At 36.5% G+C, this 16,504-nt stretch overlaps 1 long non-coding RNA gene across 1 annotated transcript; it reads right to left on the bottom strand.

Annotated features, from left to right (window-relative positions):
- Positions 1-8,905: 8,905 nt before the first annotated feature.
- On the bottom strand, positions 8,906-11,091 carry LOC134200600 (uncharacterized). The gene is made up of 2 exons (XR_009975591.1): positions 10,323-11,091; positions 8,906-9,377 (listed from the first exon to the last, which is right to left on the bottom strand). It is a non-coding gene; the product is annotated as an uncharacterized LOC134200600 (long non-coding RNA).
- Between the last annotated feature and the right edge of the window lie 5,413 nt (positions 11,092-16,504).

Genomic DNA, 16,504 nt, shown 5'->3' with positions numbered 1-16,504 from the left:
GCTTAGATGGGTATTTATTTCTATTTATTTAAAATTGAATCCAAATTTCTATACGAAGCGGAGACCTGGACCCTTAAAGCGGCTGATCGCAAACGCGTGGATGCTTTTGAGATGTGGTGCTGAAGAAGAATGTTCCGGATACCTTCGACCTTAGACCTGTCTATCTTAGACCAACTGCAGATCAATACTAGACTGTCCACACTCTGGCTTCGCCGCGCACTCGTGTACTTCGATCATATTGCTCGGAAAACACTGGATAGCTTAGGGCGACTATTCGTGACAGGGAAGATCGAGGGAAAGAGACCGCGCGGGCGCAGTCTGACAAGGTGGTTCGACCAAATTCGCACCACACTAGAGATCCCATTCCACGACGCCCTTCATGCGGCCAATGATCGGAGGCGCTGGCGGGACATTACAAGGAGCAAAATCCTGTCGACATATAATGGTCACGACTCTCAGCAGTGAGGAAACGACGCGAGGAGGAGGAGAGGGTGAACGAGCTTACGGCCCACCTGATGTTAAGTGCTTACCAGAGCCCATTGACATCAACAATATGAATGCCGCCACCTACTTCGAGACACTAGTTCTAAGTCTAAGTTTTTACAGTACAATGGGCGCAATTGACACCGAAACACATTACTGCTTTACGGCAGAAATAGGCAGGGTGGTGGTACCCACCCGCGCGGACTCACAAGAGGTCCTACCACCAGTGACAAGAGGTCCTACCACCAGTAGTAATTACCTTTTCTTTTTTTTTATTGCTTTGATGGGTGGACGAGCTCACAGCCCACCTGGCGTTAAGTGGTTACTGGAGCCCATAGAAATCTACAACGTAGACGTGCCACCCACCTTGAAATACAAGTTCTAAAGTCTCAGTATAGTTACAACGGCTGCCCCGCCTTTCAAACCGAAACGCATTACTGCTTCACGGCCGAAATAGGCAGGGCGGTGGTACCTACCCGCGGACTCACAAGTGGTCCTACCACCAGTAAAGTACCTTATCACCAGAAATTACGTAAATCATTATTTTTGCGGGTTTGATTTTTATTACACGATATTATTTGTACCTTTACCCTGAAAGTCAATCTTGAACATTTTTTAAGTACATATTTCATTACAAAAGCCGCCTGCGGGATTCGAACACCGGCACAGTCGCATACTATGTAGATACGCGTGCACCAGGCGTCTTATCCTTTAGGCCACGACGACTTTCAACACCCATGTCTGACGGTAGGTGGTGGCATTCATTTTGATAAGCTACTTAGCACTAGATGAGAGTCAACTACTGCGGCACTGTTTTAGACGTTTTTTCCGACCCTACTGTACGGTCCAAGTTTATACTTCAATTTGGTTAAGAATTGAAACATGGTAGTCGATTATAATATTGTAAATTATTACTGATGCTGAAGCTAATTCTGAAACCTCATAGCTACCAACGACCTGTCGTTTTCAACCTCGATATATTATTATAATATTTGTTCGTCGCGCTTTGTGAGATCGTACAGCCGTATTTACCCTACTGACGCTACAAGCTTATGGCCCAGATTGCATGGTAACATTCACTCAACGACCGTAACCACGTTTATGTGTCTACAACAACAAGTTATAAGACGGTTTTGTACTAAACGTCGGCATGATACTAAAGCCTTGTATAGCTTTATAATTGCAGTAAATAAACACATTTAGAAGTAGCATTGACACTTGTACACACATCCGGGGTCGTGACCGCTACGTCATATTAAAGTTGTATGGAAACGTGTTAACTTCGGGGGCACTTGTTCAACTCTGAAAAGGTCATGAGTTTTATATTTTCACGTTAACAGGATAAGATTTCCGTTATTCTAATGTGAAATTTCTAACTCATATATCAAAGTGGGCGATGGCGGTACGTTAATACATTTTACCTTCAGAATATAATTGCAATCTTCTAGTGTCTTAACTTCTATTGCTCCGTTTTGTTAATACTAAACATACATTGTATAATATATTATTTACTAAAATTTTGTCTTCGTCTGTGCACGTTCAGAACATTATAAGTGTTTAATAAATAGTGTGTTTGATTTATTTCTGAGTTTAATCTGCCCACTAATATGGTAGGTACTAATATAATACTACTATAGAATATTTCCGCGTCCGAATAAATTTGAACCAATAAAAGAGCGTGGGTTATATAAAAAACAAGCGTTTAAAATGCCTCTGATTTTTTAGAGGCTTCAAATAGGAAAATAAGTAATTTATAACATCATTACGTTGTAATAAGATTTTCAAACCATAATTGATATCAGTTCCGAGTACTCTTGGTTGTCGTAGAACCTATCTGACCCAGGCATGGCATCAGGTACAGCCGATGTTGAAGTTCATTTACAGTGGAACGCCTTCTTTCTCATAATTTATTTGTAAGGACTTTAGTTACTAAATTATTCCTAGAATTAGGTTGATTAAATGCTGATGTGAATAATTACATGTTCCAAAAATTCACTAACCTTAATAACACTAACATTACCTACACATCGTTCGTTTATTTAAGTCCGAGTCAGATATAATTGAAAATTATCATATATGTCGGTGCAACCCTGCTATTTAGCTATTTACCTAAGATTAGTCAAAGTGTTTTTTAAGTTTAGTAAATTTTTTGTTTTTTTTATTGCTTAGATGGGTGGACGAGCTCACAGCCCACCTGGTGTTAAGTGGTTACTGGAGTCCATAGACATCTACGACGTAAATGCGCCACCCACCTTGAGATATAAGTTTTAAGGGCTCAGTATAGTTACGACGGCTGCCCAACCCTTCAAACCGAAACGCATTATTGTTTCACGGCGCGGACCTACCCGTGGTGGTGGTACCTACCCGTGCGGACTCACAAGAGGTCCTACTACCAGTAAAACTATTTTATCAATGTTAACATTGTTGGTTAACGGTTATAAATCCAACGTGAGTTAACAACTGTTTAAGACCGTATTCAAGAGAATTTATGACTAAGCTACCCCCACTCTTCTACTATCAACGCGAGTGACTATTGTCGCACAAAACATTCCGGCTCGAGCAGTCGAACAGAGCGGAGCTCTCTGTTGTTATCGCTGTACAGTTAAAATGTAATAAATGAAATTCATTAAAAAAGTGAGGCTACATTACCGTCACTATGGAAGGCAATAATAAAAATGAAGAGAATGGCGTCAGTAACGTTGACGTCATCATTTTAAAAACACCAAGGAACCAGCTGGGTTCCGTTGCTAAGCACTGATCTCCTACACACTTGTGGGAGCGTGATGTTTCTAAAGTTATCTGTGTGTGTCTTGGATCGGCTGCTGCATTTACCGTCGTCTCTAGACTGTATCCTCAAAATTTACATGTAGGAGTAATGTTTAATTCAAAACATTGTATACTCATAGATGTACTCGTATGTAGGCCGGGGGTTAGAGACGATTGCGCCAAATGCACTGGCATTTTACGATAAGCATTACCTAACTAAGTTATTACTTAGCGAAGAGAACCACCTGCACCGGGCCTTAAGTGTACCGGCATTATTTACACCGATGAGTGTCGATTATTTATGTTTATGAAATGATGCTTGTTCGAGAGTAGTGTGAGATGCTTCAGTAGTTCTCTTGGCAACGCGAATTATTTATTATGAGACCATCAAAATGGCTTTTACCGATATTGTTTTGACCGCAGTGAGTATGAGTACTAGAATATAATAATATGATATATTCCAATTTATAAATCGCTCTGTAAATTTGGTGTTTTTAAAATATTTTTACGGCTTTCTCCGTTATCAACCAAACGGAAAATTACATGTTTGACATTCTAGTTAAGACATTAAATTGTTTTTTAAACGAAGCGCGTAATTACAAAAAGTACATTGATAAAAGTAATGAGTAAGTAACTTAGGGTCTGCGTTGTTTTGTTCAGTTTATTTCAGGTTTGTTCGTGTTGGTGTGAAGCACGTCGTGCGACCCCAGTGCACTGGAACCTTCACAATAACTTCATTGTTCGACTCAATAATGTCATTTAATAATTCAGACCACTTTAATATATTCTAATAAACCTTGAATATGTAATTCCTCGATCACAGCCTAGTCTCATCGTTGATTCTATTTGAGTTTTAATGTGAGATTTTTTTATACTTAGACAGGTGAACGTGCTCGCGGCCCACCTGCTGTTAAATGGTTACCGGATCTCACTGACATTCACAACGTAAACGGGACCACGTAAATGAGATATTAGTTATAAAACTTAGTTTTATTTGTTATAATTTATGGTAATTTTATAATCTTAATTCTCAATGTTAGCTATAGTGTCATTTATTAGACGTATATATAAGATACCTGTGATGTGATGACCTCTCTTGCTTTTTCTACGCTACATCGCTAACGTGCTAATTTTGTTATTAAAGTTATTTAGATTAATAAACCTGCTTAATATTACTACTGGCTTAATATATTAATATTTCACCACGTCAACACTATTGTACAACGGCCCCACCACTCTAACCAAACGCGTTATCTACTTCACGACAGATATAACCTACCCATGCGGATACCACGAGTAAACAATTTTTGCGGGTTTGATTTTTATAACCCGAAGTGGAAACATTCGTGGACATGTGTAACTATAACATTGGAAAAAATGCTATATGTTTGTGGGTAAGTCACAACGTTCGATGAAAGCACCGTGCGCCTTATCCTTTAGGCCACGACCGCTTCAAGATAGTACACGATTGTAAATGCTATATTAAATAAATTAACTTCCACTAGATCGGGTAATTGAAATGAATCCAAAAAATATATAAATTGCTCAACTTAGTATGTTATCAAACTAATTATCGTTAAAAATATTGTTGGTCGTCTCAAAAACTCTTTACTTTTACATCTGGCACTAATTGTCCAAATTAATATTATTTTTATCATACAAACGTGACAGTCTATACTAATCTTCACGAATCCTTTGTCACTTTCATGACGTGACGTCGGTGAAGCTGTTCACAAACTCTCAACACACGGCTATTCAGAAAAAGTAGTCTCAGAATATATCTACAGAGTTGTGGATCTCAACTTGAGAATGAAGTACAATTCAAAATATAACAAAGTCTTAAACACACGCAGCCTTTGTTGAATGTTGTTTATTATATTAGGACCCGTCACGGGTCACAGGGAGACCTGTGTGTAAGTCTTTGTTAGTTTAGGTCACGATGGAACTATCTCGTGTTATGAATGTTATTTTACGTACAAGCGTGGACGGTAAGACTGCACGATTTTTATAGTTCTAAAGTACACTAAGCTGTGACGTGATGAGTAAATATTCTTACAAGTTATTTAAAATCTCTTTGGATTAATTTATTTTCTTTTTGAAACATTTAAGGTCGATACATTTATTGTAGGTTCCAAACTAGGATATTTATCTAGGTCTACGACGAAGTGATCCAAAGAATTAGATGATCATAAGCGGCTATCTGGAAAATATTACTTTTCTAAATAGCAATGTTATAAATACCTAAGACTCCCTCCTTCTTTCCTATTACGTAATTTGTGCATACTCTTGTATTCATACTTTTACCTACGCTTAAGAATGAAAGTAAAGAAACCAACAATTTAAGCTCGAACGAAAATTTTCTCAAAGATTCTCTCAATTGTGAGTCGTCTAAGAGACTTGATGCATCGCAGTAAAAGAAAACTTTACAAACAGAAGCGAGGGAACAACTTTACTTCCTATTTGGAGAACAAATGGCGTCGTTGGAGTGTTTCTCGCGGAAACATTCGCGAGTATAACGCTAACATTGTTTAGCCTATAAACTTATACAATGTTCTGCCGTGAATTATTTTTGGCTCTTTTGGGATGCTCCTGAAAATTTTATCTTTTAAATAAATAAAATAATTCAGATATATTATACGAGTACATGTCAGTGCAAAATTTTGATAGATTCCGGAATTTGACAGTTTTGTGGCGCGCACTCGATACTATATACACATAGTACTATAAATAAATACATACGAATACTGATTAGCTGCCTACGACCGACTTTTGTTGACATGTTAAATTAATCTTAGGACAACTAAAATTACATCTCGAGTGGACTTTTGGCGGGAACTCCAAAAAGAGCGCGCGTACAATTTGAAAATTTTTTCATTTTTATTTCAATTTTGTTATTTTTTCATAAAAATACTGTGTAAATAGTTGAATTTATTAGTGGTGACCCTTAGAAATGGAGGGTAACGAGGGGGGCGGGGATAACCCGCCCACCTCAAATAAACGTCCTCGCGTTGAGGATCGTGGTGGTGACCCCAAGGTGGACTTTGGCGTTGGCGGAGGCGGTGAGCGTAATGACTCTTACTTGCCTTTTTTTAAACCAAACTATAAAAGACTTTATCCAGAGAACTCTGCTAATACTGAGTTTAAAGTATTTGTCGAAGCAACTAATAAGGACAGACTGGGCAACAAGAGCCCTATTTACTTAAACCACGTTTTTGCAACGGAAATTAAAGGTGTGACGGCAATTCAAAGAGTGAATGCCAATAAAATAGCAGTTATTTTTAAACAATATAACACAGCAAATAACTTTATTAAGAATTCGTCTTTCTTAGAAAAATATGACATGAGAGCTTTCATTCCTGCTGCGCAGATTGAAAAGACTGGAATAATAAGATTCGTTCCAGCTAACATTTCTAATAAAGAGTTGTACAGTAGGCTATCGTCAATATATGAAATTATTGCTATCAGAAGATTTACAAAGAAAGTAGGACACGAGCATGTTCCTTTACAAACTGTAAGCATTACTTTCTTATCTAATATTCTACCAGACAATGTTCAATACGACTTATTCTCTTATAGAGTTTTTGAATATATACCACCATTGCAACAATGTTTCAAATGTTTCAAGTTTAACCACTCAGCTAAAATATGTAACAGTAAACAAAAATGTTCTATTTGTGGAGGTGAGCACTTATATAAGGAATGTGACAAGCCCACTGAAATTTGTTGTACAAATTGCAGCGGACCTCATCTTGCCATTTCAAAAGTATGTCCAATTAAAATGAAGAAAATTATGGAAAAGAAATCTAAAATTACTTATGCAAGTGCTACCTCAACCAAGCAAGTAAATAACAATGACTTTCCTCCACTTCCAACATCAAAAACACCTATATATAATACTGTAAATAAATCTGTATATAACTCTGTAAATAAGCCTCTATATAATTCTGTAAATAAGCCTGTAAATACACATGTAGATAATGTAAATAAACAACAAGATTTATTGCCTTTAGAAAATATTAAAAATCAAATTGTCTCCAACAATGATGTACTTATGGCCCTTGTACAGACATTGGTGGAGCTAGGCAATAAGGGTGATAATTCACCTACTACAGTGAAAACAATTAAGGATATCTTAATTAAAAATCTAAAATAATGGATCTAGGTCCTTCACAGTCTAAGATACGTATTGCTCAGTATAATATTCAAAGTGCCAATAGTAAAAAACCCTTGCTCATTCAATTCTTGAAACAACAAAACATTGATATATGTCTACTTAATGAAACCTGGTTCAAAGATAACAAATTTAAAATACCAGGTTACAATATTTATAACAGAAATTCAAACAATAGTCATAATGGTGTGGCAATATTAATTAAACCATACCTCAAATACAATATTATTAACACTACATTCTATGAGGACATTCAAACTGCTGCTCTGTCTTTATCAACAGTAAGTGGTAGTTTGACTGTTCTTTGTGTTTATTGTCCACCTACTAGTCGTCATATCAGACTAAATAGATTACAGAGTATAATTTATAATCTTCCAAAACCAATATTTGTAAGTGGTGACTTTAATGCTCATCATATAGCTTTTGGTTGTTTATCTAGTAAGAGTCGAGGTCACAGCTTATTTAATATTATTGACGACTTAGATTTATGCATTTTGAATGATGGCAGATTTACAACTGTCAACTATCCTAGACGAAATCCTTCTGCTATTGATGTTAGCTTCGTCAGTGCGAGTCTTGCATCTATGTGTGAGTGGTCTGTCCATCATGATGCCATGGGAAGTTATCATTACCCTACAATAACAGAAATATCCTTAATTATTGATAAATATCACATTGGTTCGCCAGTAGACAGATTTTTATATAAAAAGGCAGATTGGACTAAATACAACACTCTTTCCAGAACAGTTTTCAATAATTTTATCCTAAATTCAAATGACCCTATATTAACTTATAGTGCTTTCTGTTCTTGTTTGGATATGTTAAAAACTATGACAATTCCTAAACTTACAAAATCAAATAGTTTCAAAAGCCGTTTGCCAACACCCTGGTGGAATGATATTTGTGAACAAAGTGTCATTGCATCTTATAATGCTCTCAAATTATATAGAAATGTACCATCCATAGAGAATTATATTAACTATAAAAGAAAGGATGCACAGAAAAAAAGAACAATAGCAGAGCAGAAAAAAATTGGTTGGAATAATCTAACTAATACTTTCAGTAGAACAACACCCATTAGTAAGATTTGGAATTTACTTAAAATGTTTAAAGGTGTTAAAACTGGCAATACTCGTCGAACTCGACAAAGAGTTCGCCGTGCAACCTAACCCATGAATCAGCTCGCTGAGTTTCTCGCCGGATCTTCTCAGCGGGTCGCGATTCCGATCCGGTAGTAGATTCATTCGCGAAGCAGCTACTCTTGAGCTGTTAGGTCTCCTTCGGAGGCGCTCGGGTAGCTGTTAGCAAATCCCACCTCTCCTGGCTGAGCCTTTGCTCGCCCACCTGTCCTGGTGAAACTGGAAAGGCCTCCGGGCCACCAGTAATCTTTCAATCATAAAAAAAAAAAAAAAAAAAAACTGGCAATAAGTCATATAGAGATGAATTCATTCCCTCATTTTTGGATAACTTAACAGACAATAGTAATTTAATTCAGACCAGTAACTTGAATATTTATTTTAATTTAAACAATGACAATCAAAATTCAAAATTTTTGGTTGAACCCTTTACATGGTCAGAATTTACAATAAGTTTACAATCTAGACGTAATACAACACCAGGTATGGATGACTACCCTTACCTATTGATTAAAAATCTGGATGAATCAGCTCAAAAATTATTTCTAGATATCCTCAATTTACTTTGGCTTAACAACTATATTCCACAGGCATGGAAAACACAGTGTGTTATTCCGATACTCAAACCAGACAAGGCACCAGAACTTGCTAGCTCATATAGACCAATTTATTTATCTTCATGTCTTGGCAAAATTTTTGAAACAATGTTAAAAGTTCGTCTTGACTGGTATGTTGAAGCTAATCACATCATTCCTGATGTCCAATATGGCTTTAGGCGAGGGCGAAGCTGTGCTGATAGTTTCATCTCTTTAATATCTGATCTGAAACATGGGAAGGAAAAAAATTTACATACTGTTTGTATATTCCTTGATGTTCAAGGTGCCTTTGACAGTATAGATCCTGGTATACTTGTGAAAGTTATGTCAGGGCTAGGAATACCCGGACAACTCTGCAAATGGATATATAACTTCTTGAATGAAAGGACAGTATATGTAAAATACAATAATATGCTATATGGTCCAAAATCTGCCTCGAAAGGCACAATGCAAGGTGCTACTTTATCTCCGTTATTGTATAATATATACACTAGTCAAATCTGCAACTTTATAGATAATGTAAATAATAATGTAAATATTCTACAATTTGCTGATGACATCGTTTTGTATAGTAGTAACTATAATTTACAAGTAGCAATAGACAGTATTAATGTAGCTTTATCCCAATTGTTCTATTATTACAATGATATTCTACATTTAAAAATTAATCCATCCAAGAGCAATGTAATGATATTCAGCAAGGATACACCAATCTATAATGTCATTTATAATGGTGAAATTATAAATAAGGTTACCAGCAAAAAATTTTTGGGAATAATAATAGATCAGAAATTAAATTTTGAATCACATATTAATCATATTTCAAAAAATGCTTTAAGAGGTCTTAATGTTATGAAATGTCTTGCTGGAGTATCATGGGGTGCAGACCCCAAAATACTGTCTTTAATATACAAATCGATAATCAGAAGTCATTTTGATTATAGCTCTCTTGCTTATTTGAATAGCCCACATGCAAATAAACTTGATATATTACAGAACAGAGCTTTGAGAATAATATCTGGTGCAATGTGCTCAACTCCCATAAGGGCCATGGAAGTTGAGACAAAAGTTATGCCATTAATCTTGAGAAGACTCTTACTTGCACACAGATACTGTCTCAAATTGTTATCTTCTAATAATATGCAAATAGTTAAAAAAATTGCACCATACCTAGACATCACCCCTCCTTCATTATTAACTGGAATAACCCTTCTTAACAAATATACACCACCGTTGTCCATAATATATCTGGAAATAGATAATAAGTATAAAAAGATCAGTAAACAGTCCCTTTGGCCATGTTACTCTAATAGTTATCACTCCATTTCATATCCAATAAATATAATCCCGAGTACAATTAATAGCAATTCTGATATGATTCAGTTCTTGTCACAAAACTATACATATTACACTATATATACTGATGGCAGCAAAGGGAATAACTATGTGCATGCAGCATTTTATGATTCAAAGGCTAGGTTTTCTCAAAGCTTTGTTTTGAATGAATCTTGTTCCATTTTTACTGCAGAGGCTTATGCTGTTTATCAAGCCTTACTGCGAATTACTGTGGTTAATAGCTGTACAAACTTTTTAATAATAACTGATTCTTTAAGCCTGCTAGAGAGTTTAAGTAATATATCTGTAAATTATAAAACTAATTACGTCTTGTATATTATAAAAGAGCTTTTGTATAAATATCATCATAAGAATGTAAATATAGCATTTATGTGGGTTCCTTCACATAGAGGCATAACGGGCAACGAAAAAGCTGACAAAGCTGCACGTGAGGCTATAAACAGTATTGACGTTACAGACTCATTACTCGTACCTTTCACTGACTATTTTCTAAATATTAAAGAAAATATTTACACTCTGTGGACGGAATTGTGGAAGAAAGATCAGGAAAACAAGGGAAAGTGGTATGGAAGTATACAAGATAACCTGCCTGTTAAACCATGGTATGACAAATTGAAAACTAGTGAAAGTCGAGATTTCATCACAACAATAAACAGATTGAGATTTGGCCATAATATTGCGCCGTCACACCTAGCAAGACTTGGCATTGTTTCAAATAGCCAATGTATACACTGTCAAGCAGAAGAAGGGACGATCCATCACATTATTTTCGATTGCCAAAGTTTCATAATTCAAAGACTTGTGCTGGCTAGTGAACTTAGTGATACCAATGCATTTAAGTGTGTCTCTTCCTCTCGCCCGCCGCCACTTAACTTTTTACTAAAAGATCCAACATCCTATAAACCAATTTATAATTACATAAAAAATACAATTCAAACAATTTAAATGACAAAATTTAGTGAAGTGAAGTGTAGTGACCCCAAAGCAATGAACATTTTCCAAATAAGATATGACCTAAAGGTCTCTGTCACCAGGTCATAAAATTAAAAAAAAAAAAAAAAAACATCTCGAGTCTACAACAATACCACCTCGCATGGGAAGGTACCGCTGATCTCTGGTTCTGGTTCAGCCAGGTATTCCCGGAAACTAGTGAGACCGCCTGGGGCAGCCATTCTGTGTACGTCGGGTGAGAGAGTGCAAGAGGAGTTGTTTAGTGGGTAGGGTCCTAAAAACATCCTTGGGCCCGCGGTCTGCTCCCAACATTTACAGACCGGTAAGTCTCACATACTCCACGCGCCCTCTGAACGCGGCAACCTCTTTTGAAATTCGGTGCCTAGCCCAAAAAAAACCTACAGCCGATCTGCCAGTCTATCTAAACAACATATTTACAGGATTATGTTATTTCTATACTTTGTAAAAAAATTGGCAGCCCACATAGAACCAAATTTGGTGATTCTAACAGTTAACAAACGCACAGAAATGAAAATGAAAAAAATGAAAAAATATTTATTGCTTCAACTTATAAATTAACAGAGAATCAGAAAAGCACAACTAATTCGAGTGACGAAGGAATCATAACCCGAGAATGTCGTGGTGACTCGTCCATGTCTTCTGACAAATATCTAGACAGAGTACTATTTCCTGTAATCATTTGACATTTATTTCAATTAATTATTAGTAGTATCAAATCTGATCCAAAGAAAATTGAAACATGGAACTAAAAGACCATTTTGTAAATAAAATATAAACAAGCAAACTCCTCTATTACGTACGCGAAGCATATTATTACGGACTGTAAAAACGTAGTTTATGTTGAGAGAGCTAATAACCTACTTTGTTATTGCAGATCCAGAATTAGGGTTCAAATTGAAAAACTAATTATGATTTACATAATACAATTTCAGCTCGGAAAGTAGGTAATAGAGGAAAAGTTGTGTTTTCCAATATTTGTTTTGTTTTAAGTAATCGCGTCTCAAAATGATTATTTGATAAGTCATGATAAAATGGATATGGCCGCGTTTGTCCTTATTTATTGCATTCATTTGAACATGAATAGTGAAATTGGATTCCACTACTATTCCGCCTGTTCTTGACGTGGTAATAATGCGAACCAGCTTGAGGAGAGGGGCAGCAAGATCACTACTTCCCTACTATAAAACCGAGTCTTCGTTCTCATACCTCAAGACGGATTGCAGTGTGGGTCCCGTGGAGCTCAACTGTCGCGCCACACAGTTCGATTTGTTGTCAATTAATTATTATAAGCGTACAGAACCAATAAAACGGAAACGTTCCGAGTTCACATGTTCAGTTAGTGCGCTCCATAAATTCATATTTACGACACCTAACGCATGCGGTCAGCGGGGACGATGCATCTATTCCGATACTATCTCTATTAAAAATATTGGACACTTTGTTTTCACGGAAAACACACGATCGGTTCTATTTGCATTTTTATTTGTAAGCCAATGATGTATCGCGCATGTCCTTTTTTAGGCTAGGTCAGTTGTTTGTGGGAATTTTCGACGTGTTCTTTTGTATAGAATATTTTTGTCCAATTTTTGTTCATGGATTCATTCAACAAAGTTTTCAACGATTTTTCTTTAAGTGTGTTATTTTTTATTTCTTCTCTCTCTTTCTTTAATCTCTTTTAGATGGTCGAACATGATCGCAGCTTCACGTTGTAAAATCCTTAAGATTAATTTGTAGTGTTTGTTAAATTATTATTATTTATTATTAATACTTTATTTCAGTTATCTTTTTTTTTTAAAACCATAATATTTTGTTAGTAACATAACTATCATTATATACATTTTATACCATTAGGTTTTTTTTTTTCTCCTTCCAAGTGCCTACTGCAAAGGCTATTGATCAGCAGTCCCTCGATCTTGCTCGATATGATTCTCAAGAGAATAAATGCTGAATAATATTTTTTAAATTATTTTAGTTTTAACGTAGCTAATTTATGGGTCGGTCCATCAATCAAGGTTGGCATACGTTGTAGTATGTAATATGTTTTAATGATGATATTCTCATCTGAGACGAATACCTTGTTCATTATTTAATTGTTCCTCCCCGCGTCGTTCTCCTTATTACTGAGGGTCGTGACTCCCCCGCTGCATCAATCTCTCTTGTACGATTGTCCTCTATCTGCTGCGATCCGGGGCCTCGTCGAGGGTATCGTGAGCTTGGTGTCCAGACAAGACCGAATTTGGTCCGATCATCTCGTAGGACTGCGTCCTCTGGGACGTTTGCCCTTTATCTTGCCCGTCACCATCAGCTGGTTAAGATTGTGACCCTTGTTTCGAGCAATGTGTCCAAATTTCCTCCAGCACCACATTTCGAACTGAATATGGAGAAAACCAGCGAATTCACTAAGTGAACGCGCGCTCCGGTATGAAGCACGGTGGCCGGAACATTGACGTCCAAAAAAAAATGTTGGTCCCTCGTGTCGTGCGGTATCCGAATCACCCCCATGTATGTTCCGCGATAGATAGTTTTCGAGTTATGAATTTTTTTCTAATATTTCGAAAACATTCGACCTGGACAGTTTAAAAAAAAAATTTAGAAGACTTTTTCGAGACTTTTTCTTGCAACTAATTTTCTACGAGTTGTTCTTTTATGTATAAAATAATCAGCTCCGTAACTTTTTTGGAAGTTGTAAAAATTTTGGTGTAAAGAGAAAAAATTACGGTCGGTGAATAAGACTTACGTTTTCAACTTTAAGTTAAAAATCTAAACAGGTGATTAAATAGTTTATAAGTGAAAAAATACGCTAGATTCTCAGCTTGCATAATCAGTAAAAAAAAGTAGTGCTTAACGGTCTACTTTGGCTAAAATTGGCCTTCAAAGAGAGCGAGGTGGAAAATTCTTAAAAAAAATCGTCTGAGAAATATTTTTTTTTTTGTCAATTTTATCATTCTTAAGGTTAATTAACGATAGAGAATGCTAGAAATTAATCAAAATATATCGAGGTTGTTTAAAAAAAGTTTCAAGTAAAAAGTGGTTCAAACACAGATGATAATGTGATTTTTAAAATTTACAAGAGGTTTTCAAAGTTACCACCTCCAGCAGCAATACACGTTCTATACCTGCATAAGAAATTGTCTTTTAATCAGCTATATTGTTTTTTTTTATCCTACCTATGCTGAGAGCCTTGAGAGGCTATATCAGCTTCTCCTTGACGTGTAGGTGAGCTCACGGGGCTCAAGCCGGGTGTGTTACTAACGCTGACTTTGAATGTTGGGCTCCCTACACCAGTTGCGGGGGCGTTAATGATGAGAATCTTTGTGGGGGTGAGAAATAATAATGTTAATTTTAAATGCCCAGCGAAGCGGACGGGTACAGCTAGTAAATAAATAAAACTTATCCATTTTACTGTACAGAACGACGGCATGCTATTCTGTAGCAGTTACAATAATTATTATAAAACATACCTTAGGTGAATCAGATGCGTTTTATAATCAAGCCGTTAACAATGGACACCGATGAGCCGCGGGCCCAGCCACCCGCTGTTCATGAAACAATAATAGTTGCTAATTGGAACTTTTACTTACTATTTGTTCAGCTTAAGCTTGCGGTTTTCGTGGCAAAGTGTTTAGGTTGGTTCACGTAACGATTGAGCGCTCGTACCGCGCCGCCGGGTACGCCGTATGCGAGTTTATAAGACTTTAACAACGGAACATCCTTACTACAAGTACGCGCAGTTGCGAGCTATTCATATCAATAACAATTTTCTATTGCACTTCCTGAACGAATCAGGTGACGAGCCACTTGTTGTTAACTGATTATGGGAGGACATAGCCATCACAATGTGAACGCAACACCGACCGCGGCCCCCGAGCGGTCAGTGTTACTTATTATTGTAAGCGACGGCCTTACTGTAGATAGTTACTTAGTCCCACTTAGTCCCACATGGATCTATTGTCTTTTCTCTCTTGTCGTATCACTCTTGTCAGAGCGGTCGTGGTCGTCATTCAGTATCATCGCTCTGGGCAGATGTTACGTGCCTTACGAGTAATCGTATTGTAACTACTTTAGATTATTACATATATTTGTCCTTCTCACAATACAAGCAACATAGTCAATCTGCAGTGAAGTCCGGTTTGCGCGGGCCCCTTTATGGCTTCCATTAGAACATTCAGCTTCTTGCGACACATGCCGAGTGCCTCCCGGGTGTAATGGTGCTCAAATCTTCCGAAGATGAAAAGTCATATTAATGGATATAATGTATGCGGCTTGATAGAAAACCTATTTAAACAACTTTAAACAGAAAATTGTCTACAGTACGGTTATTTTATACACGATAGAAAACTAACCAGTGACTTCAAACGCTTGTCCAGTAATTGTTCCCTTTTCTGTTCGCATTACTTTACTAATCGTTTTTTCTTCTAAGTACTCAGACAGTAGTCTAAAGGTTTTGGTGAATAGATATTACGGCTTTGGTAATCTGAGTTGTCCCGCGTTGAATTTCCTAAGTGTAGTAAATTATAAGAAAATATCTTAACGCAAATCTTAACGTAACCAGAGGATATGTTGCTACGATATAAACTATGAGACTTCAGTGCAATCACATTGAGACAATCAAAACCTATTTTTGTATGTGAAACTAATTCCTAGCTAAATGCTGTCTATCAACCAAAATTACTATTTGACGCTGATAATAGTTTGTCCGGCTACTAATCAGAGGATGCGAACTTGCGACCCAGGTTACGCTTGGCTGCCCGTACTGTACTTACATAATTCTAAATATACCGTATACATTATTTCCTTTACTAGTCCATAGTAGTATTCTCTTCATCGTTAATATCTCCTTCCAAATTATTCGTGCACCTTGCCTCTAATTTTCCCTAATTATACTAATGGTAAGACGTATTATCAGTATTTATGGGAGGTTTTATAGTCCTAGGAAATTTAAAAGATAATAAAAAAATAAAAACAATGTTTTGTTTAAAAGTTTTATTTCTTGGAATTGGGACCTTTTAAGATAAATTAATCAA

This window comes from Bombyx mori, chromosome 18, assembly GCF_030269925.1.
Source record: "Bombyx mori chromosome 18, ASM3026992v2".
Lineage (NCBI taxonomy): Eukaryota > Metazoa > Arthropoda > Insecta > Lepidoptera > Bombycidae > Bombyx > Bombyx mori.
Note: the sequence above shows the minus strand (reverse complement) of the source record. Positions and strands in the feature narration are given on the sequence as shown.